The following is a 26,739-nucleotide window of genomic DNA, read 5'->3' on the forward strand; positions in this document are numbered from 1 at the left end:
CAGGAGAGGAGGGGGGCCTTTTGGCCTGTAGGTGCAGCAGGTCAGACTAGATGATCACATTGGTCCTTTCTGACCTTAAAGGCTCCAAGTCTAAAAGGGAGAGGGAAGTAAAGGAAGTTTTTTAAAAAAAAATAAAACAAACATTGTAATACCAGGATAACTCCAACAGCTTATTGTCTAGTCCCACCCCTTTCTTCCTCCATTGTGTGTTGAATGACCTGCAGGACATTGATTCTCTCATTCCATTGATAAACTGATACAATGTGACTGAAATTAAATCAATTCCCAGGGGAGAAAACATCACATCAGCTGGGAATTGAACCCAGCTCAACTGCTTGGAAGGCAGCTATGCTCACCACTATACCACCAATGCATCTGGCAAAAGCGTTACTTATGCTTCTTTAATTAAAAGCTTTCTTTTTAAGAACCTGATTGATTTTTCCTTGTTTAGAATCCAAGGGATTGAGTCTAAACTCACCCGGGATTGGTGGGGGGGAAAGACGGGGGTTGGTTAAATTCTCCTTGTTTTAAGACCCAAGGGGTTTGGGTCTTGGGTTCCCCAGGGAAGGTTTTGGGGGAACAGAAGTGTGCCAGACAGACTTCTGGCTGGTGGCAGCGTACCAGATCTAAGCTAGGAATTAAGCTTAGAAGGGTCCATACAGGTCCCCCACATTTTTACTCTAATGTTCAAAGTGGGGGAAAAAACCTTGACAGGGACCCCATGGAGCCAGTCTCTAGAAAACAGATAAATTCCTGGAGGTTAAGTCCATTAATGGCTATTGGCCAGGATGGGTAAGGGGGGGTGTCCCTGGCCTCTGTTTGTCAGGGGGTGGAGATGGATGGCAGGAGAGAGATCACTTGATCATTACCTGTTAGGTTCGGTCCCTCTGGGGCACTTGGCATTGGCCACTGTCGGTGGACAGGATGCTGGGCTGGATGGACCTTTGGTCTGACCTTGTATGGCCATTCTTATGTTCTAACCTAAATGAACCCAAAGTTATGGAGACAGATATGAGTCAAGGAAGCCAGCAGAGTATCAGAAACCTGGAAAAATCTGACAGGATGGGCTCAGGCATTTGGTCACAAGCTGAGGTGGTTCAAAAATTTTGGATTTTTTTTAAGCAGAATTTTTTTTATTGTTTCTTTAAACAATCAAACACGGCAAGCAGCAAATATTTGGCCACACACTTCTGAAACCCCAAACCATGTTCAGGTTTTGGCAGACTAATTTCAGCTTTTCAATTAAAAAAAAAACAACAAATTTTGAAGGAAAGCAGATATTGTCCCTGATTTTTTCCTGCTTTTAAAAAAGCCCTAGTTTTTGATTCAAAAAAAGTTTTGATGGAAAATATTTGTCCAACCCTTTTAATGAGCTTTAGTGCCTTTTAGCACTAGCTAATGCTGAGAACCAGTGATACCTTGTAAGGGTGACTTAAAAAGAAGTTCTTTCAAAACTGGGTTTGTGCCAAGATGTGGAAGGTTTTTAAATGTTTATTTTTCACAGGGCCGCCCGGGGGAAGTTGGGGGTCGGCAAGTGGGGCAATTTGCCCCAAGGCCGCAGAGGCCCCCATGAGAATATAGTATTCTATAGTATTGCAACTTTTTTTATGGAAGGGGCCCCCAAAATTGCTTTGCCCCAGCCCCCCTGAATCCTCTAGGTGGCCCTGTCATGCATACATGTGCCCCATGCACCGTTGATCAGAGATGTTTTGGAGTAGTGCCTATTTGCCCCACACATGTGCTCCAGGCACCCCCATGCTTTAGACTAGTGGTTCTCAATCAGGGGTACATAGAGGTCTTCCAGGGGGTACATCAACTCATCTAGATATTTGCCTAATTTTACAACAGGCTACATTAAAAGTACTAGCAAAGTCAGTACAAACTAAAATTTCATACAGATAATGACATGTTTATACTGCTCTATATACTATATGCTGAAATGTAAGTGCAATATTTCTAGTCCAGTTGATTTATTTTATAATTATATGGTAAAAAATAAGAAAATAAGGAATTTTTATTAGTATGTTATGTGACACTTTTGTATTTTTATGTCTGATTTTGTAAGCAAGTAGTTTAAGTGAGGTGTAACATGGGGGCATGTAAAACAAATCAGATTCCTGAAAGGAGTACAGTATTCTGGAAGGGTTGAGAACCACTGCTTTATACCGAGGATATAGAGTTGCCTGGGCTAATCACACTCAGTTCCTTCTCAACCAGCTGCCAGCCTGAGATGAAGGATCTAGTATATCTGCTTCAGCTTTGCTTACCTTAGCCTCAAGTTTTAGATATAATTATAATTTTAGTTTAACTTACCTGATTTAGTTCTTTGATAATTTGCAAAGGGTTCTATTTAGTTTTTTTCCTTCCATCACCTCTTCTTATACCTCAGTTCTGAGGTGTTTGCTTCACAGGTCCATTTGGCCTACACACGCACTCTTATAACCTCATGACACATGCTGAGAGTATATAGGCTGCACAGGTGAACTGTCCTCAGTTTCTTCTCAAATTCCTCGGCCTGAGATGGATCCCTAGTGTATCTGCCTTGTACTATTATCATATTATTGTACAGTTTACTTAAGATTGTTTAGTGTTAGTAGTTTAGTGCTATTTCATTGTTAGTATACAGTTAGATAAGTACTGAGAGGATTGACTTTGTTTTCCTCTCCCTCCCCTTTTCTGGTGAGCCTTAGGGCTTGTCTCCACTTACCAGGAAATGGATGCATGGCAATCAATCCACTGGGTGTCAATTTCGCAGGTCAAGTGAAGACCTGCTAAATCGACCACTGATCGTTCTACTGTTGACTCCAGTACTCCACCAGAATGGGAAACATAAGGTAAATTGACAGGAGAGTTTCTCCCGTCGACCCAGCGAGGTCGAGACACCGCAAAAGGTTGACCTAAGCTATGTCGACTCCAGCTATTTTATGCACGTAGCTGGAGTTACTTAACTTAGGTCTACTGAGCCCCATAGTGTAGACCTGCCCATACTTTCCTGGCTGGATATGCCTGGCTCAGCAGGCTTCATATGCTGCCTCTCTTGTCAGGAGGCTACCCATTAGCTATTTTAAGTGTGACCACTGCTTGAGAGAGTTCCACATCTCAAATCCAGAGCACAAAAGAACCAGGAGATTAAATTGAGGCTTATGATGATGGAGCAGTTGCTTCAACCCGCCTCCAAGTCAGGTCAATTACTCTTCCAGACATCTATATCTGGACAGATCGAGTGCCTCTTTGACCTCAGCACAGATCTCCCTGAGAAGAGAAAGACTGTGGAGGACTCAGGGAAAGCTCCACACAAGAAGAGCTTGATATCTTATCACAAGAAGCCAGCTGCCAAAAGATCTTTTTCTCCCACTAAGTCCACAGCGTTGGAACCCTCGATCACTCAGCTCAATACCATAGAGGCAAAAGACTCCCTCCTCTGGTACTGGCAGGGCTGTGAAGTCCATGACTCTACAGAGAAACATGGCTCCAATAGCCCCGCTCCCCCATAACTTTTGCAAGACACAGGGAAGCCAAGGGCAAGGGCAAACACTCCTCCATACCAGCACCATCTAATGCAGACTTACCATCAGTGCCTTCCCACTTGGTACCAGGCAAATCAAAGTCTAGACACATTCAGCTCCTGCATCGACACACTCCAAATTGAAAGTACTATTGACTTACCTACCCACTCGGTAACAAATTGGTATTCCAAGGACTCGTCAGTGTTAGATGAGCCAGAGTCTCCTTTACTTACCGAATGACTCTCGGTACCGAGACCCCAGTCTCTGGATTACCATTGCTTTCTGATACCACAGGACTCTCCATCCTTTTCCACTGATATCCTTCCATTGGAGGTTATTAAGGAGGATGAAGGAGACTTTCAATCAGTGTCTTCCATATCAGTGCAGTGTTCCCCTTCCCATCCATACAGGAATTTGACAAAGATCCTTATCCGTGAAATGGAGTTGGAGTCTACCGTGAATGTCATCCCTCTCCCATATGGTTTCTCTACTGTGGGCATACTGGGATCCCAGGGTAGTATATCTCAGATTTCATCACATTGAGAGGCTAGGTTGCTCAGTCCCCACAACCAAACCTGCAGCACGAGTGAAGCTGTGAAGAACAGAAAACTAGGGCAAATAAGAAGGCCACTCCTCGAACTCTTATTTCATCCTCATCTCCAGAAGAAGAAGTCATTCCTCCACCATCATCTATGGCTGATGATTTTTGGCAGTTCCAATTCCTTGTGAAAAGGGTGGCTGATGCCCTTCAGATACCTCACGAGGAGGTCAAGAACTTGTAACACAAGCTGCTGGACATTTTACAATCAGCAACTCCCACTCATGTTGTTCTACCCATTAATGAGGATCTCTTGGATCCAGCTTAGGCTGTGTCACAAACTCCTGCCACCATCCCATCAATTTGTACATGAGCAGATAAGAAATATTATGCTCTGCCCAAAAACTCTGCATTTTTGTTTCCCACACCCTATCTATTTCCTTGATAGTGGATACTCTAAATGAGCAGGGTATACAGCATTACTCTGAGTCTACCCCTTAGGGCAAAGACCAAAAGAAGTTAGTCCTTTTTTGGTCAGAAGTCTTAGTCATCTGTGACCCTCCAGTTTCAGATTCGGATTGGCAGGTGCCCTGGAGGTTTTTCGCCTTCCCCTGCAGCGTGGGGCACGGGTCGCTTGCTGGTGGTTTCTCTGCAGCTTGAGGTCTTCAAACCATTTTTGAGGATTTCAATAACTCGGTCCTGGGATAGGGGTTGTTATAAAATTGGATGGGTGGGGTTCTGTGGCCTGCCTTGTGCAGGAGGTCAGACTAGATGATCAGATTGGTCCCTTCTGACCTATGAGTCTATGAGTCTATGAGTCTATACCACCAATGCATCTGGCAAAAGTGTTACTTATGCTTGCCCAATGAGGCTAGAGCAGCATTGAGGAGATTTTCGGTGTGTTAAAATGTACTGGATTCTCATCACTAAAAAAAAAACGCCTCCATCTTCACTTGAGTTTGAAACATCAGCCTTTCAATTAGCCACCAAAGTTGTTAATCACAGGGTATGTTTACACTACAGGATTATTCCGATTTTACAGAAACCAGTTTTTGGAAACAGACTGTATGAAGTCGAGTGCATGCGGACACACTAAGCACATTAATTCAGCTGTGTGCTTCCATGTACCGAGGCTAGTGTCGATTTCTGGAGCATTGCACTGTGGGTAGCTATCCCGTAGCTATCCCATAGTTCCCACAGTCTCCCCCGCCCACTGGAATTCTGGGTTGAGATCCCAATGCCTGATGAGGCAAAAACAGTGTCATGGGTGATTCTGGGTAAATGTCGTCACTCACTCCTCCCTCTGTGAATGCAACGGCAAACAATCATTTTGCACCCTTTTCCCTGGATTGCCCTGGCAAACGCCATAGCATGGCAACCATGGAGCCCATTCAGCCTTTTTTCACTGTCACCGTATGTCTACTGGATGGTGCTGACAGACGCGCTACTGCAGTGCTACGCAGCAACATCCTCTTGCCTTTTGCAAGTTAGCAAAGATGATTACCAACCATACCGTGCCGTCTGCTGCTTTGCAAGTTGACAATGACAGTTACCAGTTTACTGTACCATCTGCTGCTGTCATGGGTGCTCCTGGCCGGCCTCGGTGAGGTCTGCCGGGGGTGCATGGACTCAAATGGGAAAGACTCCCCGGGTCATTCCCTTCTTTAAGTTTTGTCTAAAGGGAGAGTCAGTCCTGTCTAGACCATCAGGCAAGTCTACTAAAGACTGAGAGGCCAACGGCCGCTCCCAGTCAGAGCCCCAGACATCCCCCAGAAATGATGAGCTGCATGCCATTCTAGTGGGTGCCCCTGCAACAACCCCATCCCTTGCTTCCCTCCTCCTCCAACCCTCTTGGGTTACCGTGGCAGTTGTCCCCCCATTTGTGTGATGAAGTAATAAAGAATGCATGAATTTGAAACAACACTGAGTTTATTGCCTCTGCAAGCAGAGTTTCAATGGGGGAGGGGAGGGCAGCCTCCAGCTGCTATGATATTCCAGGCAGGACTGAATCTCCATTAGACAAAGCTTAAAGAAGAGAATGACCTGGGAGTCATTCTCATTTTTGCCCAGGCACCCCCGGCCGACCTCACTGAGGCCGACCAGGAACACTCACGGGATGACGATGAAGGATACCAGTCCTACTGTACTGTCTGCCGTCCGGAAGGAAAGGGAAGGAAAAGGGATGTTGCTATGTAGCGCTGCAGCACCATGTCTGCCAGCAGCATCCAATATACGTACAATGACATTGAAAAAAGGCGAGAAACAATTTTTTTTCGTTTGCTTTCACAAGGGGGGGGGGGCGGAACAACATATACCCTCAACCACCCGCAACAATGTTTTTGACCCTTCAGGCTTTGGGAACTCAGCCAAGAATTCAAATCGTTTTCAGAGAGTGTGGGAACTGTGTGATATCTGCAGTCATCAGTTGCCCCTCCCTCTGTGAGCGTCCATTTCATTCTTTGGCTTTCTGGTACGCTTGTCTCAGCTCCTTAAGTTTCAGCACTGTGTTGAGTCCCTGCTGCGGCCTCTGTCTGTCATAACCTTGGAGATTTTTTCAAATGTTTTGACATTTCGTCTCTTGAAACGGAGTTCTGATAGAACAGATTCATCTCCCCATAGAGAGATCAGCTTCAGTATATCCCATACGGTCCATGCTGGAGCTCTTTTTTGATTCTGGGACTGCATGGTCACCTGTGCTGATCGGCGCTCCATGTTGGGCAAACAGGAAATTAAATTCAAAAGTTTGCGGGGCTTTTCCTGTCTATCTGTCCAGTGCATCCAAGTTCAGATTGCTGTCCAGAGCGGTCACAATGGTGCACTGTGGAATAGCACCCAGAGGCCAATACCGTCGATTTGCAGCCACACTAACCCTAATCCGACATGGCAATACCGATTTCTGCGCTACTCCCCTCGTCGGGGAGGATTACAGATATTGGTACTAATAGCCCTTTATATCGATATAAAGGGCTTCGTTTTGTGGACAGGTGCAAAGTTAATGCGATTTAATGCTGCTAAATTCGAAATGAACTCGTAGTGTTGACCAGGCCACACAGAGCAGCAGGTTTCCCCTATTGTTTCCTGCTCTCGTTTTCTTTACTAGTTTCTCTTCTGCACCAACTTGCTCTTCTCCTTTGTGACCCTGGCTAGCTCTGTTAGCAGAGCATCAGACTTTTAATCTGAGGGCCCAGGGTTAAAGTCCCTGGTCAGGTGATAAACTACTCATAAGGATCTTACACTGTCTTTCTGGAGTCCTCTTTGATGTTCCTTTTCTCTTCAGGATTTTCCCTTTCCTCAGAAAGGCCTTTTTGTGTGTGGGTTTGAAGGGACAACTTCCTGACAGCCCCTCTGTCCTTGCAGCCTGGAGGAATAAAGGCCTCTGGGCATATAGCATGTTCCTTCCCTGCACACACACACACATACAAACACATAGAATATCCCTAAGGAACTGGAATCACCTGCTGTCTTCCCCTTTCCTGCTGGATTCCCAAACGAGGATGCTCTACAGCCCAAACCCATGTCCCTTCTTTTCCCAGTGCCCCTCAATCCCAACCCTCTGTCCCTCCTATGCACACTGCTCCTCACTCCCAACCAGAGCCTACTCCTCTTCACCCTTCTCCTCTGTCCCAACCCACAGCCCCCTCCTATTCCCAGTGCCCCTCAATCCCAACCCACAGCTCTCTCCTCCTTACACTGCTCCTCGATCCCAACCCACAGGCCCCTCCTCCTCACGCTGCTTCTCAATCCCAACCCACGGCTCCCTCCTTCCCTCCAGCAGCAGGTGCCTCAGACTCCCTCAGGAAGATTTTCTTGCAAGGTTTCGTGTATGAGTCTGCATGTGGATTTTATAGTATGTTGGAAATAGGTTGGATTGCTTGCCAAAATGATCACTTTTGGCTGGTGTTGGATTCTCAGTCTCCTTGTTATTTGGGCAGGAGAAATAAAGGGTTGTTATCCTTGTTGTGTGATTTGAGGGCAGCCCAACTGTGCTTGGCAGACCCCGATTGAGGGACTCACCCTCAATTCAATAGCACTCGCTAGGCAGGGGAAAGGGGTTCCAAAGCCAAGTGGGCTGGGCCCTGGGTCCTAATACTAAAATTTAGGTGTTAGATCAATGTTAGGACAGGGTGGCAGTGAAGGGATGAGTGAGTCCCTAGACAACATAGTGAGTATGGTGCCTTCTTATTTTCCCCCTTTTCCACCCAGGATTGCAGGTGAACTCTACAGAGGCACCTCTGGGCTTGCACTGACTAAGGACAACAGCTGTGAGTGGGGTGAAGAGCAGGGATAGCTCATGTTAAAGGACTTTTGGTTGCTGGACTTATGAACCGTAGAGAGAAGGACACTGCCCAGCTTATTTGGGGGTGGATCTTTTCCTTGTAGTTTAGGTTTATGAGTTGGGGCTGCTGACATGACTTCTGCTAACCCTGGGTTTACATTGCAATGTAGACATATTCTGAGAGGGCATCTATACTGTGATAAAAGCCCTGAGGCCCGGCTGGCCTGGATCATCTGACTTGGACTCCTGGGGCTCAGGTTGTGAGGCTAAAAACTGCAGTGCAGACATTTGGGCTCAGACTGGAGCTCAGGCTCGGAGACCCTCACCCCTCATGGGGTCTTGGATGCTGGGCTCAAGCCCAAGTGTCTACACAGTAATTTTATAACCCTGCAGCACAAGCCCCACAAGCCTGAATCAACTGACCCAGGGTTTGAGAATAGTGACTTGAGTATGTTTATGACAATGTAGACATAATGCTGTGCTATGTCCAGACTGCAATGAATCACCGAAGGCTGCCTGTCATAAACAGATAGCTACGGGTTAATGTTCTTTTACCTGTAAAGGGTTAACACAGGGAACCTGAAACACCTGACCAGAGGACCAATCAGGAAACAAGACTTTTTCAAACCTGGGTGGAGGGAAGTTTTGGGTGCGAGTTCTTTGTTCTTTGTCTTATGTCTGTGCCCTCTCGGCTCTGAGAGTGATTTTTCTATCTCCAGGATTTCTAATCTTCTGTTTCCAAGTTGTAAGTACAAGGATAGTAAGACAATAGGTTTATATTGTTTTTCTTTTGTATTTACATGTGTGTTGTTGCTGGAATGTGTTAAATTGTATTCTTTTGGAATAAGGTTGTTTATTCATTTTTTTCCTTTAAGCAATTGACCATGTCTATTGTCACCTTATTACAGAGACTATATTTTATGTCCTTTTTCATTCTTTTTATATAAAGCTTTCTTTTTAAGACCTGTTGGAGTTTTTCTTTAGTGGGGCCTTCGGGGAATTGAGTCTGCAGCTCACCAGGGAATTGGTGGGAGGAAGAAGTCAGGGGGAAAAATCTCTTTGTGTTAGATTTACTAAGCCTGACTTTGCATACCCTCTGGGTAAGGGGGGAAGAGAGATTAGATCTCTCGGTACTTGTGTTTCCAGGACTGGAAGCAGGGAATCTCCTAGGGTCGTCCAGGGAGGGGAGCCTGGGAGGAAGTAACAAGGAAACAAGGGGAGGAGGTTATTTCCCTTTGTTGTGAGACTCAAGGCATCTGAGTCTGGGGGTCCCCCAGGGAAGGTTTTGGGGAGACCACAGTGAGCTAGGCACTGTATAATTCCTAGCTGGTGGCAGCGATACCAGATCCGAGCTGGTAACTAGGCTTGGAGGTTTTCATGCTAACACCCATGTTTTGGACGCTAAGGTCCAGATCTGGGAAAAAATGTTATGACACTGCCCCATGCCAGCTTAGGCTCCCAAGGCTTTGGCTGTGGGGTAGTAAATCTGCAGTGTAGATGTTTCAGCTCAGGCTCAATACTGGGCTCTGGGCCCCCTCAAAGTTGGGAGGGAGTTTAGCAAGCAAAAAAGGTAAAACCGCAATGAAGTATTAACAGTGATTTCCCTGCACACCCCCCCCCCCCAGTTTTGTGAGCTAGTTACATACCAATTCACTGACTGTTTGGAAATCTGAATTTAAACTGAAACATTAATACACACTTTAAAAGCTTATACAGTGTATGATAAAATATGTGTGTCTGAAAAAGTATAATAGATTTGAAAAGTATGAACATAGACTAGCTTCCTTGCTTCCTTATACAGCTGTTTTTTATGATGCCAGTGCATTCATTTCGGTGGTGTTGGCCAACCTATTAATTTCAAATGATGATTTGTAAGCAAAGTCTAAATGAGCTCTCCCTGACAGCTAGTGATGAGCTGGAGCTGCAGGGAAAGGCTTCAGGGCTAGATTTTATTTACATTCACACCTAATCTACCTAGGTATCCAGCAAACAGAGCTGTGTTGTCCAAGTGGTAGATTTTGGATGGGGTTGGGTTACAAACCACTTGAATGTGGGGGGAATGGGGGATGAAATGTTGTTCTTATTGTATGAGTTAAGGGCAGTAGAACTGTAGCCTGTGATGATTTGAAGACATCAAGAGAGAGGGTGGGGACCTGTCCCTCTGCACTGTTTAAAGACAGAGCTGATTAGGCTCCATAGATAGTCTTTTGTTCTGTTAACTGACCACTGCAGCTGAAATCACTGACAATCAAGTCTAAGTGCTTAGTCCTGTTGTGGGGACAGTGTTCCTGTGGGACAGTGTTTTTGTGGAAGAGACAGCCCAGACTGCACTAGCAGCGAGGTTCCCGCACTGAGAGCTCAGCTGAAATGACTGAGAGCTGGTGAAACCTCAAGAGACCAACTCGCAGAGGTCACAGTGGCAGGTGGCAGCAGAAGGTGACTGCGCAGGGCCATTGGCAACAGAGTGGTGGAGTGAACAGTGGCACAACGAACAGACGTGGCCAGAGCGAACAGTGAGCAGCTGGAGGGACGAGCAAGGTACCTTCTTGTCCCCCACCTGGCAGGTGTACTCATGTGAAAGCACCTCTGAACTCTGAGTCTCCACTGACCAAGGACAACACCGGTGAGTGGAGTGCGGTGGAGGGAAAAGTGAGGGGCGTGTTAAATAAACATTTGTTTGTTGGACTATATTTTAGTCACTTTGCTCCTGAATGCTAGATTTGTGACTGGGAATGGAAACTTATATAAATATGTTTCCTAGTAGGCCAAGATTTTTAAAATGCATTATTTGCCCAGGTTGTTATCTCACATTGTTGCTATTTTGGGAGGTCATTATATTGGGGAGTTTCTGTACTAAACATTTTTATTATTATCATTCATTTTTACATAAGAATGGTCATACTGGATCAGACCAATGGTCCATATAGCCCAGTACCCTGTCTTATAACAATGGCCAATGCCAGGTGCTTCAGAGGGAATGAACAGAACAGGTAATCATCAAGTGACCATCCCCTGTTGCCCATTCCCAGCTTCTGGCAAACAGGCTAGGGACACTCAGAACATGGTATTGCATCCCTCCCCATCCTGGCTAATAGCCACAGATGGACCTGTTCTCCAGGAATTTATCTAGTTCTTTTTATAATCCTGTTATAGTGTTGGTCATCACAGCATCCCCTGGCAAAGAGTTCCCTGGGTTGACCTTATATTGTGTGAAGAAGTACTTCCTCTGGTTTTTTTTTAAACCTGCTGCCTATTAATTTCATTGGGTGACTGCTAGTTCTTCTGTTATGTGAAGGATTAAATAAAATTTCCTTATTCACTTTCTTCGCACCAGTCAGGATTTTGTAGACCTCTGTCATATCCCCATTAGTCATCTCTTTTCTAAGATGAAAATTCCCAGTCATTTTAATCTCTCCTCCTGTTTCATACCCCTGATCATTTTAGTTGCCCATCTCTGTACCTTTTCCAATTCCAATATATATCTAGTTTAGGATGGGTGACCAGATCTGCACACAGTATTCAAGGTGTGGGCGTACCATGGATTTATATCGAGGCAATGTGATATTTTCTGTCTTATTATCTATCCCTTTCTTAATGATTCCCAACATTGTTTGCTTTTGTGACTGCTGCTGCACATTGAGTGGATGTTTCAGAGAACTATTCACAATGACTCTGAAGGCCACGGCTACACTGGCACTTTACAGCGCTGCAACTTTCGCACTCAGGGGTGTGAAAAAACACCCCCCTGAGCGCTGCAAGATACATCGCTGTAAAGCGTCAGTGTAATCAGTGCCGCAGCTCCCAGCGCTGCAAGCTACACCCGTAAGGGATGTGGTTTACGTGGAGCGCTGGGAGAGCTCTCTCCCAGCGCTGACACTCCGACTACACTCACACGGCAGCGCTTTGAAATTTCAAGTGTAGCCATACCCCAAGATCTCTTTCATGAGTGTTAACAGCTAATTCAGATGCCATCATTTTGTATGTATAGTTGAGATTGCTTTCCCATGTGCATTACTTTGCATTTATCAACATTGAATTTAATTTGCCATTTTGTTGCCCAGTCACCCAGTTTTGTGAGATCCTTTTGTAGTTCTTCGCAGTCTGCCTGGGACTTAACTGTCTTGAATAGTTCTGAATTATCTGCAAATTTTTTCCACCTCACTGTTTACCCATTTTTCCAGATGAATATGTTGAACAGTACTGGTCCTCGAACTGACCCCTCAAGGATACCACTATTTATCTCTCTCCATTCTGAAAACTGATAATTTATTCCTACCCTTTGTTTCCCATCTTTTAACCAGTTACTGATCCATGAGAGGACTGCCCTCTTATCCCATGATGGCTTACTTTTCAAAAGTCAATTTAAATTAAATACATTTTTTTAATTTTTTTTTTTTTAGAAATCTAGATCTGTTATGTGTTTTGGTATAACTTGAATTATCCTTATGTTAAATTTGCATAATCCTAACAAAACATTTACTTTATTCATATATCTTTTATTTATCTCATTGGACCTGATGCCCTCCCTGTAAATTCAAACACCCCCCCTAATTTCAATTCCTGGGGAAACCACTGAGTATTACCATGGACTCAATGGCATTTCTCTATTGGTCTGTCTGCTTTGGGGCAGGGACAATAACACGTCCTGCTGCATTTGTTATTTCAAAAGGCAGTTTAGTATTTTCATTCTCATACACGGTGCACAAAGCAGGACTTAACACTCAGTGTAACCTAAATGAGCCGCCCACAGATTCTGGCAGCCACAAAGAGCATTTGGTGTGAGAGCCCAGACCTGCCCCTGTCCCTGTCCCAGGGGTGGGGGGTCATCCACGACCTACCAGCTGCTAACTCCTAAACTTTCAGTAACTCAGTGCCTGGAGTGTAATTTAAACCATAAAAAAAACCACACTGGGTTAGACCAAAGGACCATTTAGCTCTGAATCTTGTCTTCTGACGGCAGCCAAGAGCAGATGCCCCAAAAGCCACTCAACAAGGCACCACTGAGAGTTATTATTCCTGCCCCAAAAGCAGACAGACCAATGGAGAACTGCCATGAGTCCAGGGTAATACTTCCCTGCGGTTTTACCATTTCCACTTGCTAAACTCCCTCCCAGCCTTCTGGGCTCCTAGAGCAGGGTACTGAGCCTGAGCCGAGATACGTACAGTGCAACTTTACAGCCCAAACCACATGACCCTGATTACTCCAACTCAGGCCTGCCCTGGATGTTTCATTGCACTGGAGACGTACCCTAACATTATGTCTACACTGTGATAACACACCCAGGGCACCTGTCTCAAAGCCCAGGTCAACTGTCTCAGGCTTATGGGGCTGGGGCTGCAAGACTATAAAATTACAGTGCAGACGTATGGACTTGAGCCCAACCTCTGAGACCCCACGAGGGGCGAGGGTTTCTGAACCCAAGCTTCAGTGTGAACACAAATATCTGCACCACAGTTTGTAGCCTCTCAGCCTTAGCTCCATGAGCCCAAGTCAGATGACCCAGGCCAGCCATCCTGCCATCTTTATCCCAGGAGAGATGGACTTTAAGGGCACGTTCCCATTGCAATGGAAGCCCAGGAGTGGCAAGCTGTGCTCAAAGTAGCACCCTGCAAGCCCCATATTCACCACTCTCATATAGTGATGATACGTTTTGAACAAAGTCTGCCTGGTGAGGGATCATTTCAAAAATCTTGAACTGTTCATCTGTTTAACCTTAATGTCTTCTTGCATTCTATGTGCTCACATTGGTTTGGGAAGTTATGAAGTTTGCTCTGTGTGCATTACAGAAATATGTTATGAGGTTGGGAAATGTCCACCACCAGCCTTTCAGGTGTGACAATGGAGGAGCCTGACTCCCTTCTGGCCCATTGAAGGTATCCACACTGTCGGAGAAAAACTCAGTTCTCGCTTTTAGTTTGGGTGCAGCAAAATCAAATACTTTATTATTTCTCAAGCAATGTTAATTGAGGGAGGGAGTGCCCTAGGACACTGGGTTGCCCCAGTCCCGGACAGGTCTCTCCACAGGTAAACAATTACAGCAAGCATTTATACCTTTGTTACAGACAATAGCAAGCAATATTACAGACAATGATGAGCAACAGATGCATTTTGTTTATGCATAGGCTATCCTGCTCTCTTATTTTTCTCAGCTTCTGGGCGCCAGCCTACAGATTTAATTATCAGTGCAAGGTCGTAATAACTTCTCACACAGTTCTTTTCTGCTCGCCTCACACAATCCTCGCTTCTACAAGTCTCACGTCATTAGGGTTACAGCTGGCCTAACTCTTGTTAACAAACTGACATGCATTAAGATCCCCTACAAATTCTTGTCAATTCTTTCCCTTCTTCCACAACACTCCCAAGGACTATTCCAGGAACCGTGTTCAATGCAGACTTCTCCGAGATAGCCCAGCAACAATGGACAGTGCTTGACTCATGTCGTAGCAAAGGTACTTCCTAGCAAGTTGGAAGAAACTATGAAAGGGAAGTAGAGACATTATGAATTGGCCTCTCTCCCCCACAACTCAACAGCTGGAAACACATCTGGAGGACAAAGACTGAAATGAGATAAATCAGAAGAGAATAACAATAATACATTCAAATCAAAGTCCTCAAACAGACTACTATTGTTTTTTTAGCAGAAAATTTTCAGTTTGGGGAATTTTGTTTTCCCAGTCAGACCTTGCCAAGGGAAGCACGGAGAAAATGTTTGAGTTGCCTTCTTCAGGACAGCTTGCCCTAGACATTCTAGCTGTGGGTCACTGTCATGGCCTTGCTTAGAAATGGGGTATTTTTATAATTTGAGGAGGTCCCAGGGTGTTTGGGGGAGATTATGAGGATGTTACCTTTTGAGATAAAAACTAAGAAATACAGAACTAGATCTTTTTTTCTTTTTTTGGAAAACTGATATTTAGACATTTTATTTAAAGCTGGGGAGGGGGAGGAGAGAGGGTTGTCTGAGTTTCTTATTGCAAGAAGCATTATTGTTTGATCTGTCATTGTACCAAAGAGGAGATGGTTGTCTAGAAAGGAGGGGTGAAGATTAAAAGCATCCAATGAGGATGGTATTCAAACCCATGTGTGCAGAGCACAAGGGATTAGCAATTCATCACCTTAAAAACACAGCCACCTCAACTGACCTATTAAAAAAGGGACAGGAGGAGAAATCTAAGGCCGGCAGTGATAGGGACAATATGGAGTTTTTAAATACTAAGCAGAAGCAGGGGCTGAATGAGCTCCCCCCTCACATCTAGTGAGTAGCTGGGGGAAAGACTTCAGGAACAGACCGTGTTTGCATAGACACACCTACTCTGCCTAGGTATGCAGCATCATGGGGCCGCTTCCCCAAAATGACCAGTTTTGGCTGGTGGCAGGTTACAAATTACTTTAGCACTGAGTGGTATGAATTGTTATTATCCTTCCTGCATGAGAGAAGGGCAGCAGAACATACCTAGTCCATCCTGATGGAGGAGTAGGTGGGTGAGGAATAGCTTTTATTGGACTGTATAGAAGTGATTGAGGACATCATCCTAAACCAGTGGTCCCCAAACATTACACACTTTGCCCTCTTATCCATACCTGTGGCCCCTCAGAAGCCACAGTCGAAAACCAGGGCTGGGAGTGGGGCTGTTGCTTTCTGTGGAGAGGGGTGCAGACAAGGGTGAAGGGGGTCAAGGCTGAGCTGCAAGCCAGAGGCCCAGGCTGAGGGTGGGGTTGAGGAAAAGCTGGGACAGAGTGGGGCTCCGTGCTGCTCCCTCCATGGGGGCTGGCTTGGGCCCCCATGAATGTTCCTCTGTGTCCCCCTAGGAGTCATACCTCACATTTTGGGGAGCACTGAAGCCTACTCGCTAATCAGGGGTTAGTGATGCCAAAGCCCAGGGAAAGGGAAACCAAGTGCAGGGATCCCAGCATCAGAACCATGCCCCCCCCCCCCCGCTTCTGTCTGTGGATCTGCCCCCTTCTGCACCTTCCACTCATGGCCCCATCCACTATGTCACCTCTGTTCCACCCCTTCCCCCACTGGCCCCACCCTGTCACTCCTTTACCCCTGCACCACTGTGGCCCCGAGACCAGAGAAGCTCTGTGCCCCTGCTGCAGCTCCCGGGCCATAGCAGGGAGTGGGAGCTCCTTCAGCCCAGGGGCTGACGTGGGGCAGACTTTTCCAGGGGGGCCCAATTTGACCAGGGCCCCTAGTCATGGGCCCCACTGCCCCCTTGGCGACGCAAGGTTTGGGGAGGCTGAGCCCCACCCTCGAGCCTCCATTACGAGCCACCCAGGCTACTACTGCTCAATGTGTGGCCAGTCTCCCTGTGTTCTCTGCAGTTCGTGTTGGGGAGCCTGGCTGGCCTTAGGGATGGGGCCCCCCGGCAGCCGCCCAGGGCTCCAGGGGGTCAAAGGGCACCATGTGCCAGTGCGAAGGTGCTCACTGCTCTCCCCTGCCCCAATGCTCCTCCATGGCCCCATAGAGAGTTGTGGGGAGAGACGAGCAACACTGTGTGCTCCATCCGTCCTGGTCACTTTCCCCACCTGGGCTATGCTGTGAGGGGAGCATCAGAAGCTGCTGCTCTCTGCCCTCCTCTTATGCAGCCTGGCTGAGGAAAGTGACCTGGATGCAGGGAGCTCGGATGATGTCGCTTCTCGCCCCCACAGCTCCTATGGGTGCCCGTAGGAGCAGCTTTCCAGGGAGGAGCAGGCAGCAATGCCAGCTGTTCCATGCACACAGGTCAGTGTCCCCACGTGGGTGCAGGAGGGGGTGCAGGGGTTAGGGGTGAAGGGGGTGCAGCAGAGGGGCAATGGCTGGTGGCACAGGAGGGGAGTGTGGGAGTTAAGGGCAAAGGGGACACAGCGTAGGGGTTAGGGCACAGGAGGGGGCAGGAGTTGGGGTGAAGGAGGCACAAGGGTTGGGAGTGCAGGAGCTAGCGGTAAAGGGGGAGGGGGATCGTCCAGGGGCGATGGGAAAGTGCCTAAGTACATGTTTTGCCCAGGGCACCAGTTCCCCTAACGCTGGTCCTTGATAACATTTCTTGCTGGGAGGGAGAGGGTAGAAAAGGAAGGAGTCCTAGCAGCTCTTCCAGGAGCGCAGGTGAAGAATGACTCCCCTTTCTCTATATTCTCCCCGTGGGGCTCTGGGGCGAACAGAGCCGCATAGCTTCTGCCGCTTTCTCCAGATTGTCTGTGCTGGGCTCCCGTGGAAGTTACAGAAGGCAACAATTACCTGACATTTCTCAGCCATCGTGGACAGAGCCGCACAGCTTCCTCTGCAAACTCTACAGGTTCAAATCAAGTCTCTGAAGTCCATCCACAGCTGGGATGGGTCATTCAGTCCTTTGTACAGAGCTTCAGTTTGTAGCAAAGTCCCTCCAGAGGTATGAAGCAGGACTGGAGGCAAGATGGAGATGAAGCATCAGCCTTTTATAGTCTCTTGCCATGTGAAGTTTGCTTTCTTTGTCCCAAGAACACTCTATCCAGCACATGGCATAGAAAAACCTTAGAGTTCTGTCCATAGGCAGGTCCCTGCATAACTTGCTAAGTCACAAGGGATATCTGCCTTCTCTCAATGGGTCAGTTATACAGCTCATGGTCCTTAATGAGCCATCAAGCAAGTTAGGCAGAACTGACACCAACTTTTCTGGCTGAGGTGTTCCCCGGAAGCATAGCACAAGTTTGAAAAACGGGCAGCATAGAGCCAATATTAATAATGTCAACTACAAAAATGATACACATCTAGAGATAGCATCATTGTAATCAACCAATCAGAATCTCTCCATACATGCCTTAAACGACAACATTTCTACAATATTGGCTGCAAATATAGAACAGTGGTCGCAACGGTGATCTATAGAGTTACAGATTATGTCAATAACGTCACAGGAGGTGACACGACATCAGTGAGACTGATACTGGAATACTACCTCCAGTTTTGGTGTCCTCATTTGAAAAAGATGTTGTGAAATTGGAGCTGGGGCAGTAAAGAGCCACCAAATGTTGTGAGTGCTGGAGCAAAATGTCTTCTAGTGAGCTATTGAAAGAGCTCAACCTGTTTAGCTTATCAAAAGAAGATTGAAAGATAACTTCATTGAAGTTTCTTAATGGAGAGAAAATATTTGATATTAAAGGGCTCTTGAATCTAGCAGAGAAAAGCATAACAAGACCCATTGGCTGGAAGGTGAAAAGAGACAAATTCATATTACACTTAAGGCACAAATAATCAACAGCGAGGATGATTCATCACAGGAACAAGCTACCAAGGAAAGGGGTGGATTTGCCATCTCCTGATATCATTCAATGAAGACTAGATGCCTTTCTGGAATGTGTTTGCCCCAAAAGTAGCTATTGTGTCATACAGGAGGCCTGTGATATGCAGGGGGTCAGATTAGATGCTCTAATGGTCTCTTCAGGACATAAAGTCGACTAATTTCTGAAAAACGGAGTGTAGCATTGGGAGCAATGTCTGATGTTTTACTGTCTAGCCAGCTTGCTTCCTAGAACGAACGCTCCTTGAGTGAGGTGATCCGTAGGGAGTGGCTCAAACCTCCACAGTGCCTGGCCAGGGGCAGGACATTAGCACAGCAAGGGAGGGGTGTGGCAGTGACATCACAAAGGCCTTTTTCTGGACCTCAGACTATTGGTCAAAGATGGTGGGGAGGTGGTGACTTCACAGAGAGATGCTGACATCAGCCAGGCAGGAGAGGGGGCGAGGGGCCAGGGAAACCTCAGAGACCCCTGTGGCTTTGCTTCAGCAAGTCTCCCTCTCCAGGTCTCTCTTTGAGGACTGAGAGAGTATTTGGGTTCACATATGTGAGCACCAGGAGGAACCTCTTTTGAGTTTTCTCCTTCCCTTTTCCTGATTTTACTAGAAAACAGCCATCCCTGTTTAGAAGGTAAGAGCCTCCTCGAGGGAAGGGGTGTCCTGGCGTGTCACAGTTCGTATGCCAGTGCCCCCCCACACACACTGTAAGGAAGCTCCCGCCACTCTATTGATTTTCATACTGTATTAGGCTTGGACTTGCATGTTTTTGTTTTATTTTGCTCTATAGAGAATACAAGCTCCAGAGAGAAGGAAAAGTTAATGCCTTAGAAAAATCTGTGTGCATGTTAGATGGGTGGGAGGGTGTCTAGAAACCACTCTCCTCTAGTTTCTTTACTCTGATTTCCTGTAGAAAATCTGAAGTAGGGAGTGGAACTCATTGCTTTCTCTGAGGCTTGAAAACAGGAGTTTTAGATTACAAGACTGATGTGCTGCCAATTGCACTAAGAAGGCTTGGAAAAGCTTTAGGCTCAGTGCATGTAGGACCCTGCTACAGCAGTGACTGGGGCAGGGAAGGAACCAGGGATGTGCTGGAAGAAGGGAGCTCTGGTGACCAGAGACTTTTCCTGGCAGCTTTCACAGCAGCAAAGAAAACAATTCATGCTGCCAGTGGACAATCTACTGGAACTAATGGCAGCACAGGGGGATGTTTCCAAGCTGTGCACCTACTTCCACATTTTAGAACTTACTCTCCTTTTCCTAGTAGGGCACTTTCCATGTGAATTAATCAAAGCAAGTTAGGGAAACTACACAAGGAATAGAAACCAGGGCTGTAGATAAGGGTTGAATTCAGAACCCCAGCAGTATCCCCCTCTGCACTAACCAGTTGCACCATTGTGGGTGCTTCTTAGACAAAGTTGGGAAGCAGGCAGTTATCAGTCTCTGTGGGTTACATCTTTGCCTGGCGATTGTAAGGCTGATGCATCAAACCTAACTCAAGATGCGGCTTTTCAGCCATCAGACTCCAGTACATTTTAACTGAAAGAAAATCTCCTCTATTCTGGTTTAGCCCCATTTGACTCCTTCTGCCTGTCTTCTCCCCCGTTTCACCAGTCTCTTTCCTTCCCCATTGGGACCATGCAGAGAGGAGCCCCAGTCAGTCTCTGTCACAGAGTCTGTATCCCATAAAAGGAGAGAGGGGTCGCTCTAAAACACTGATATTGGGGAGGGGAAGGGTGTCTGTGATTAGGGGGAGAAAGGATGGAGATTTAAAAGTGGGGCCCAGAGAGACTCCCCCAGATTGGGGAGATCCCCTGCTGCCCCCCCATCAGTCAGTTGTGGAAAGAACAATTTGGGATTGCTTGGGGAAGCCACCTTTAAAAACACAAGTGAAACATGCTAGTTGTATTTTAATAAGACCAAAGCCTCCAAAAACTCAGGGTCATGATCACTGGAATGATTTTCCCTTGATATTTACTGGCCGCAGACACAAAGTGAGTCAAATCACAGTTTCCGTTTGCAGTCAGTGCACACACATGAATCCGGAGGCTTTTAATTCCTTAGGTTCTGCTGCCATTTCATTTCTCTCCTGTTCCAAGATTTATTGTTGTGCAAAGCAATGTTAGGCCCTTGGGAGTGTCCCCTCTGGTCCCACCTGCTTCCCCCTGGGCAATTTAAAAGGGCTCGGGGAACCCTGCCACCACTGCCAGCAGCACAAGGGAACTAAGGCAGTATCCTGCCCATCCATGTGGCACACCACTCCCGGAAGTGGCTAGTACGTCCCTGCGGCCCCTGGGGTGGGGGGGTCTCCATGTGCTACCCCCACCCCAAGTGCCAGCTCTGCCAACTGTGGCAATGGGAGCTGCAAGGGTGGAGTCTGCGGGCAGCCATGCTCAGAGATGCCCCCAACCCTCCTCCGTAGGGCTCCTGCCAGAGGGGGATGCAGGTTGCTTTTTGGGAGATGTCCAAGGTAAATGCTGCACCCTTCATCCTCTCCTGCACCCCCAACCCCAACCCAGACCCCAAACCCACACCCAAACTCCCTCCAAGAGCCTTAGGCAGGTGTGTGTGTGGGGGTCGGGCAGGACTTGGTCCCATTCTGGGCACCACCATACAACCATACAAACCTGCCGCCCATGTCCAGCCCAACCTTCTGCTGATGCACCTCAGCCCACACCCGTGCAGGGTTTGAAGCTTCCATTGCTTAAATTCCAGGACACTGAGGGATTTCAGATCCACTTTGCCCACAGGGAACCTTCACCCCACTCCCAACCAGGTTCCTGTCCATGGTATCACTGTTAGGGGGGCTGGGTACCTCAGTGTCTCTTCTCTCTCTACAACAGGCCAGGGTGCAATAACTGGGGCATCTGAGCACCCAGGACCTTCTGTGAGACTGCTATTCCCCTTCCCCTTCTGTGGTCTCATCTGTCATTGACTCCATCCTTTTTTCTCTCCATCGTCAGCAGCATCCCAAACAAGCTGCATTCACCTCAAAAAGACATAAAGTCCTGTGGCACCTTATAGACTAACAGACGTATTGGAGCATAAGCTTTTGTGGGTGAATACCTGCTTCGTCGGATGAATGTGGCAGAAATTTGCAGGAACAGGTATAAATATGCAGGTAAGAATCAGTCTAGAGATAAGGAGGTTAGTTCAATCAGGGAGGATGAGGCCCTCTTCTAGCAGCTGAGGTGTGAATGCCAAGGGAGGAGAAATTGCTTTTGCAGTTGGCCAGCCTGTCACAGAATTCCCACTACATTCATCTGATGAAGTGGGGATTCACCCCTCAAAGCTTATACTCCTTTACATCTGTTAGTCTATAAGGTGCCACAGGACTCTCACTTTTTACAAATCCTGGTTAATGCAGCTACCCCGTGATACTCAAAAAGACAATGTCTCCTGCTGGGTGTACATCACTGACCTTTCTCCTTTCCGAGCACTGACTGCCCCTCTGTTTCCTTGCCTATCAGTCTGAGCAGATGGGACCTTTCCCTCCAGTGCTGGAGGATTCGCCCTTCTCATCTACCCTTGTCTCAAGCAGCACAGCGGGTGGGAATCTTAAATGTACCAAGGTGACTTCGGAGCAGAAACCCCCCAGACCTTCCATGAAGTTGGCACTTGCTTCTCACTGAGCAGGACTGAAACTGGTGGGCCACATCCCCTCTGGGCATGAGCAAAGCAGCCGGGTGAAAAAATGAACCTGGAGATGCAACCCAGGGCCTCATACATGCAAAGCATGTGCTCTACTAATGAGCTACATCCCCAGATGGGCTGTGCTTGCTGTGGGTTATACTCAGAGCCCTCCTGTTCTCACTGCATCCAATGACCTATAAGCTTCACAAGAAGCCCATTCCCCTCTCTGAGGGCCAGGCCTGCTCTCCTGGAGGTTACTTGTTCATAGGGGTCACTTTGCACCAGGGCATGATTCTATGTGTGGGGCAGAGAGAGTTTGTACCCTGGACTCAGGGTACAGAGATACACTCAGCATTCTCCCCTGCATTGGGTGGGGGGGGGGTGCTGCAATCCCCTGATGCAAGGTCATAGTGGGGTATGCTGTGAGCAGCTCAACACCTCACCCTGGTGGCAGAAGTGGGGTGGGGAGCTCTAGGTGTTTCCACCTGCCTGTGAAGTCCAGCTTTCTGCAGCACATTCACTGCTGTGCAATTGTGTCACTGTTTCCATGGCTGCACAGCAAAGAATCCCTCCCAGTTTCCCTTCTATCTGCAGCAGGATTAGCCTATGTCAGTTGTTAATGAGGTGGATCTAGTTGTAGATTGTTATTCATTCCCCACCTTGACAATTCACACAGTCCCTTTCGTACTCAAATCCCCAGCACCTCAGTGATCCTGATAGCAGGGGTTGGGTCCTGAGACTTTGAGGGTCCTTTTTACCCTCCACCTGGAGTGAACTCAGCTTTTCCCCCATCCCAGACAATACATGAAATAACAACAGGGGCATAAAGAAAGGGGAGGGAACATCTCACAGCCAGGGCTGGATGTGTCCAGGGCCCCAACTCATCCATTGTTTCCATGGAATTTGGCCCCCTGCTTTGCACAAGGGACGGAGAAAGATCTTGCTGTTCCTGTGTCTGTGCAAGGAAAATTGTGCTTCTGTATGAAAGAGAGGAGGGAAATGGCCCCATGATGGGACAATATCCTCAGGATTAAGACCTAAGGACTCAGGCAGAGAACTGATAGAACTCCACTCATCTGGGATTTAACAAATTGTCTTCCATGGAGCAGGGCCAGATCCAGCATTTTTGCCATCCCAAGCGAAAAAAAAAATAAAAAAGCTGCCATCAGCAGCAGCTCTACCTCTGCCACTTTTGGCAGCAAGTCTTTCCCTCCAAGAGGGAGTGAGAGGGCCCAATTGCCGCAGAAGCCTTCCCATTCCATTGGCCGCCCCAGGTACCTGCTTGCTGTGCTACTGTCTGGAGCCAGCCCTGCCATGGAGACACTGGGAAGATGGGGGAATCAGGAAAAAACCACAGGCTTGTTTACATTGCAAGTGAAGAATAACAGAAGCTTTTTTGGTTTAAAGTTACTTTTACCTGACTGGGAATCAAACCCAGGCCATGGCAGTGAAAGTGCAAAATCCTGAACACTAGGCCACTAATGTTTTTTTTCTCTCACTAGTGCTACACTTTCTTAGGCTACTTTCTATCCACTTTCTGACAGTGCTCCATTGTCCATTCCCTGAGGGATTAAGAACAGAGAGTGCAGGAACCCTGTACTCAGGGTCACAACCTCAGCCCTACACAAGCCACTGAAACAAACTCTAATGATGCTTCCTCCAGCAGGATCACGGAAACACACAAAAAAAACCCCTATGAGGAACAATCCTCCTCCGCCTTCATTTACCCCATCGCAACCCTCTCAGCAGCTGACTCTTGCAGGAAGGACACTGAGCTGATAGGAGCTCTGGCATAGAGACCAAGGAAAGGGTGTTGCTTCCCCTCGCTGTGAGCTGATCACAGTCTGACTCTGTGGAACGGGGCTCTGAACTTTGCCATCTTGTGAGTTCTGAGAGCAGAGCTCCCCGGACCCTTATGGTGATTGCACAACATCTGCAAGGCCTTTTTCCCTCTCCTTGGCTTCCCCAGACTTTCCCCACAAATGGTTCTATCAGGTGCTGGAGGGATCTAAGGACCTGCAGGTTTCCCTCACCCATCTCTTAAAGCAAACAGTGATTCTTTTCTCTGACACTCCTGGGTCTGGGCTTCTTTGAGTTTTTTCCCAAGGGGGGCCTGATTCCCTGTGAAAATGTGTGTGTGGCACCAGCTTGTCTGCCCCCTCTCTGGGAGCTGAGAAACTTTTTCAGATTCTCCCCCACTAGATGAGTACAACAGCACCTCCCCTTGGTGGGAGATTCCTAAATTCCAACCTCCCACCCTGGTTACTCTGACCAGCTGATGGCAGCAGCATGCTAAATCAACCCCAGCTCTCTGGTCTAGAAAGCAGCATCTAACCAGCCTTGTGACAGCTCTGGTTTGCTCGCTGGAGACATAACAAACCAGGAAAGAAGTCAAATGTCAGACAGGGAACCTCAGCTCACAAATAAACACCCTCAGGCTCCTTCTACACTGCAACTGGGCAGTTGACTGACTTTAAATCTAGTTAGCTCTGTTGGTAGAGCATGATGCTCCTAATCCCATCATCATTAATTCAAGCCCCATGGTGGGTGGTCGTGACAAACCTTAGGTGTCACTCTTCTGCTAATAGTCACAGATCAAAATGAAACAAACTCTCTTTTCTCTTCGACAGGTCATGTTTCTTCCTCTCTCTGAGCTTCAGTAAAACATGAAGAGAGAACAAACTGACATTTGCATCCTATGTTAAGAGAGTATTTTCTCCTCTTCCATTGTACCCCAGGGCAAGAAGAGAGGATAGTAACCATTTAACGGATGATTGCAGAGGGAAAAGATTGGTCTTTATAAATAGGACAATGATCAATTGGTCTCCATGTCCACTGGTGGTAGAACAAGAAGTAATGGGCTTAATCTGCAGCCAGGGAGATTCAAGTTAGATATTGGGAACAGCTTTCTATCTCTCAGTGTAGTTAAGCTCTGGAATAGGCTCCCAAGGGTGTCTGTGGAGTCACTGTCCTCGGAGGTTTTTAAGAACAGGTTGAACAAACCTCTGTCAAGGATACTCTGCATATACTTGGTCCCATAGACAACCTGCACTGGCTCTGGTTCCCTCCTTCTGCTCCCTGCCTGGGCCGGCTGCTGGGGGCACTTGATCCCACATGCCCCCGATGCATCATCTCTGCTTGGCTCTGCTTCAGCAGTGAGGGCTGGATTTCATGACCTCTCCAAGGCCCTTGCAGCCATACAGCTCTATAATTCGATGCCATCGCAATGTAATATAAACGACAAAAAAGGGGAATCACCCCAATCTAACATCTAACGATTCACCGTGAAATGACATTCCACAGCACAAAGTGACAACACGTTGGAGTGCAAAGCCCGACAATTCAGCACCATGAATATGAATGCCCCATAGGGCAAAATGACGCACTGCAAAAGAGCTCAGCTCAAACCAGTGCAACACAAGGCAGTGCAAAAACCATACAACACGAAACAATGCATCAGAGTGCAAAGTGACACTGTGCAAAACAGCTCAGTGTGGGACATCGACACAGCACAAACCCACACAACAGAATCATATAGAAAGGCAGGGCAGGAAGGGACCCCGACAGTCAGGACCAAGTCTCCCTAGCCCGTCCCTGACAGGTGTTTGAAGAACAGGGAGACAAAGGGCACCACACACTAATGTTTTTCGGAAGAGTCAAGAAAATGGAGTAGCATTGTCCCCCTCGGGTAGCCCCTGTTCAATTCCAGGTCAGAAAGCAAAACTCTTCTGCAAGAATATCCAAAAAATATTGTGTTTCACTTCACTTCATAAGTACAGTTGTGTGGCAATTAAATGATGACCCTAAAGTTTCATAAAAGTGTGGGAAATATGGATGTATTTGAGAAAATGGCTTGGAATGAAGGAAGACTAAAAATTGATGGGTCAAGAGAACAAGCACTGTTTCCCCCTGATTTGGAGCTTCTCTCACAGCTACTGGAATAGAAAAGCTAAGCAAATGGGGTTCTATTGTTCCAAAGGAGACTGAAGTGAGGCCATATTCTCCAGATAGAATTAATGATAATATCAGGAGTGGGATGTGAAACCACGTCTCCATGCAGAGACCAGAACACCCAAGGGATTAGAAAAAAAAGAGTCTAATAATTAGCACTTTAGACCATTCCACCATCCTGATATTACAAAGAATATGACTTATCAACCCTAGTTTTCATTAATAGTTGATGAAATCTGCCAAGGGACAGGGGAGTGGCCATGCCTGCGGGGGCAGGGCACTGTGTTCCCTCCTCAGCTCTGCGAGGGGACTGGGGAGCTGCCGTTCCAGCGGGGGCGGGACGCTGGGTTCCCTCCCCGCTCTGCGAAGGGAGTGGGGAGCGGCAGTTCTTGCGGGGGCGGGGTGCTACCTTCCCTCCCCACCTCTGTGAGTGGACTGTGGGGCCATCATTCCAGCGGGGGCGGGGCGCTGCTTTCCATCCCCAGTTCTGCGGGGGGACCGGGGAGTGGTCGTTCCTGCCGGGGCCAGGCATTGTGTTCCCTCCCCAGCTCTGCCAGGAGACTGGGGAGCTGCCATTCCTACAGGGGC

At 47.4% G+C, this 26,739-nt stretch overlaps 1 protein-coding gene, 1 long non-coding RNA gene and 1 other non-coding gene across 3 annotated transcripts in view; 1 reads left to right on the top strand and 2 right to left on the bottom strand.

The window, feature by feature from the left end:
* LOC127036615 (uncharacterized) overlaps positions 1 to 14,199 on the top strand; it is a 56,997-nt gene extending 42,798 nt beyond the window's left edge. Inside the window, exon 5 of the long non-coding RNA XR_007770193.1 lies at positions 14,108 to 14,199. This is a non-coding gene — a long non-coding RNA (uncharacterized LOC127036615). The remainder of the gene's footprint in view (positions 1 to 14,107) is intronic.
* Positions 1 to 26,739, bottom strand: part of LOC127036605 (zinc finger protein 560-like) — an 813,726-nt gene that overhangs the window by 243,340 nt on the left and 543,647 nt on the right. The window lies entirely within an intron of this gene.
* On the bottom strand, positions 302 to 373 carry TRNAG-UCC (transfer RNA glycine (anticodon UCC)). Its single transcript has one exon. It is a non-coding gene; the product is annotated as a tRNA-Gly (tRNA).

The sequence above is a fragment of the Gopherus flavomarginatus genome, chromosome 18 (genome assembly GCF_025201925.1).
Source record: "Gopherus flavomarginatus isolate rGopFla2 chromosome 18, rGopFla2.mat.asm, whole genome shotgun sequence".
NCBI classification, from domain to species: domain Eukaryota; kingdom Metazoa; phylum Chordata; order Testudines; family Testudinidae; genus Gopherus; species Gopherus flavomarginatus.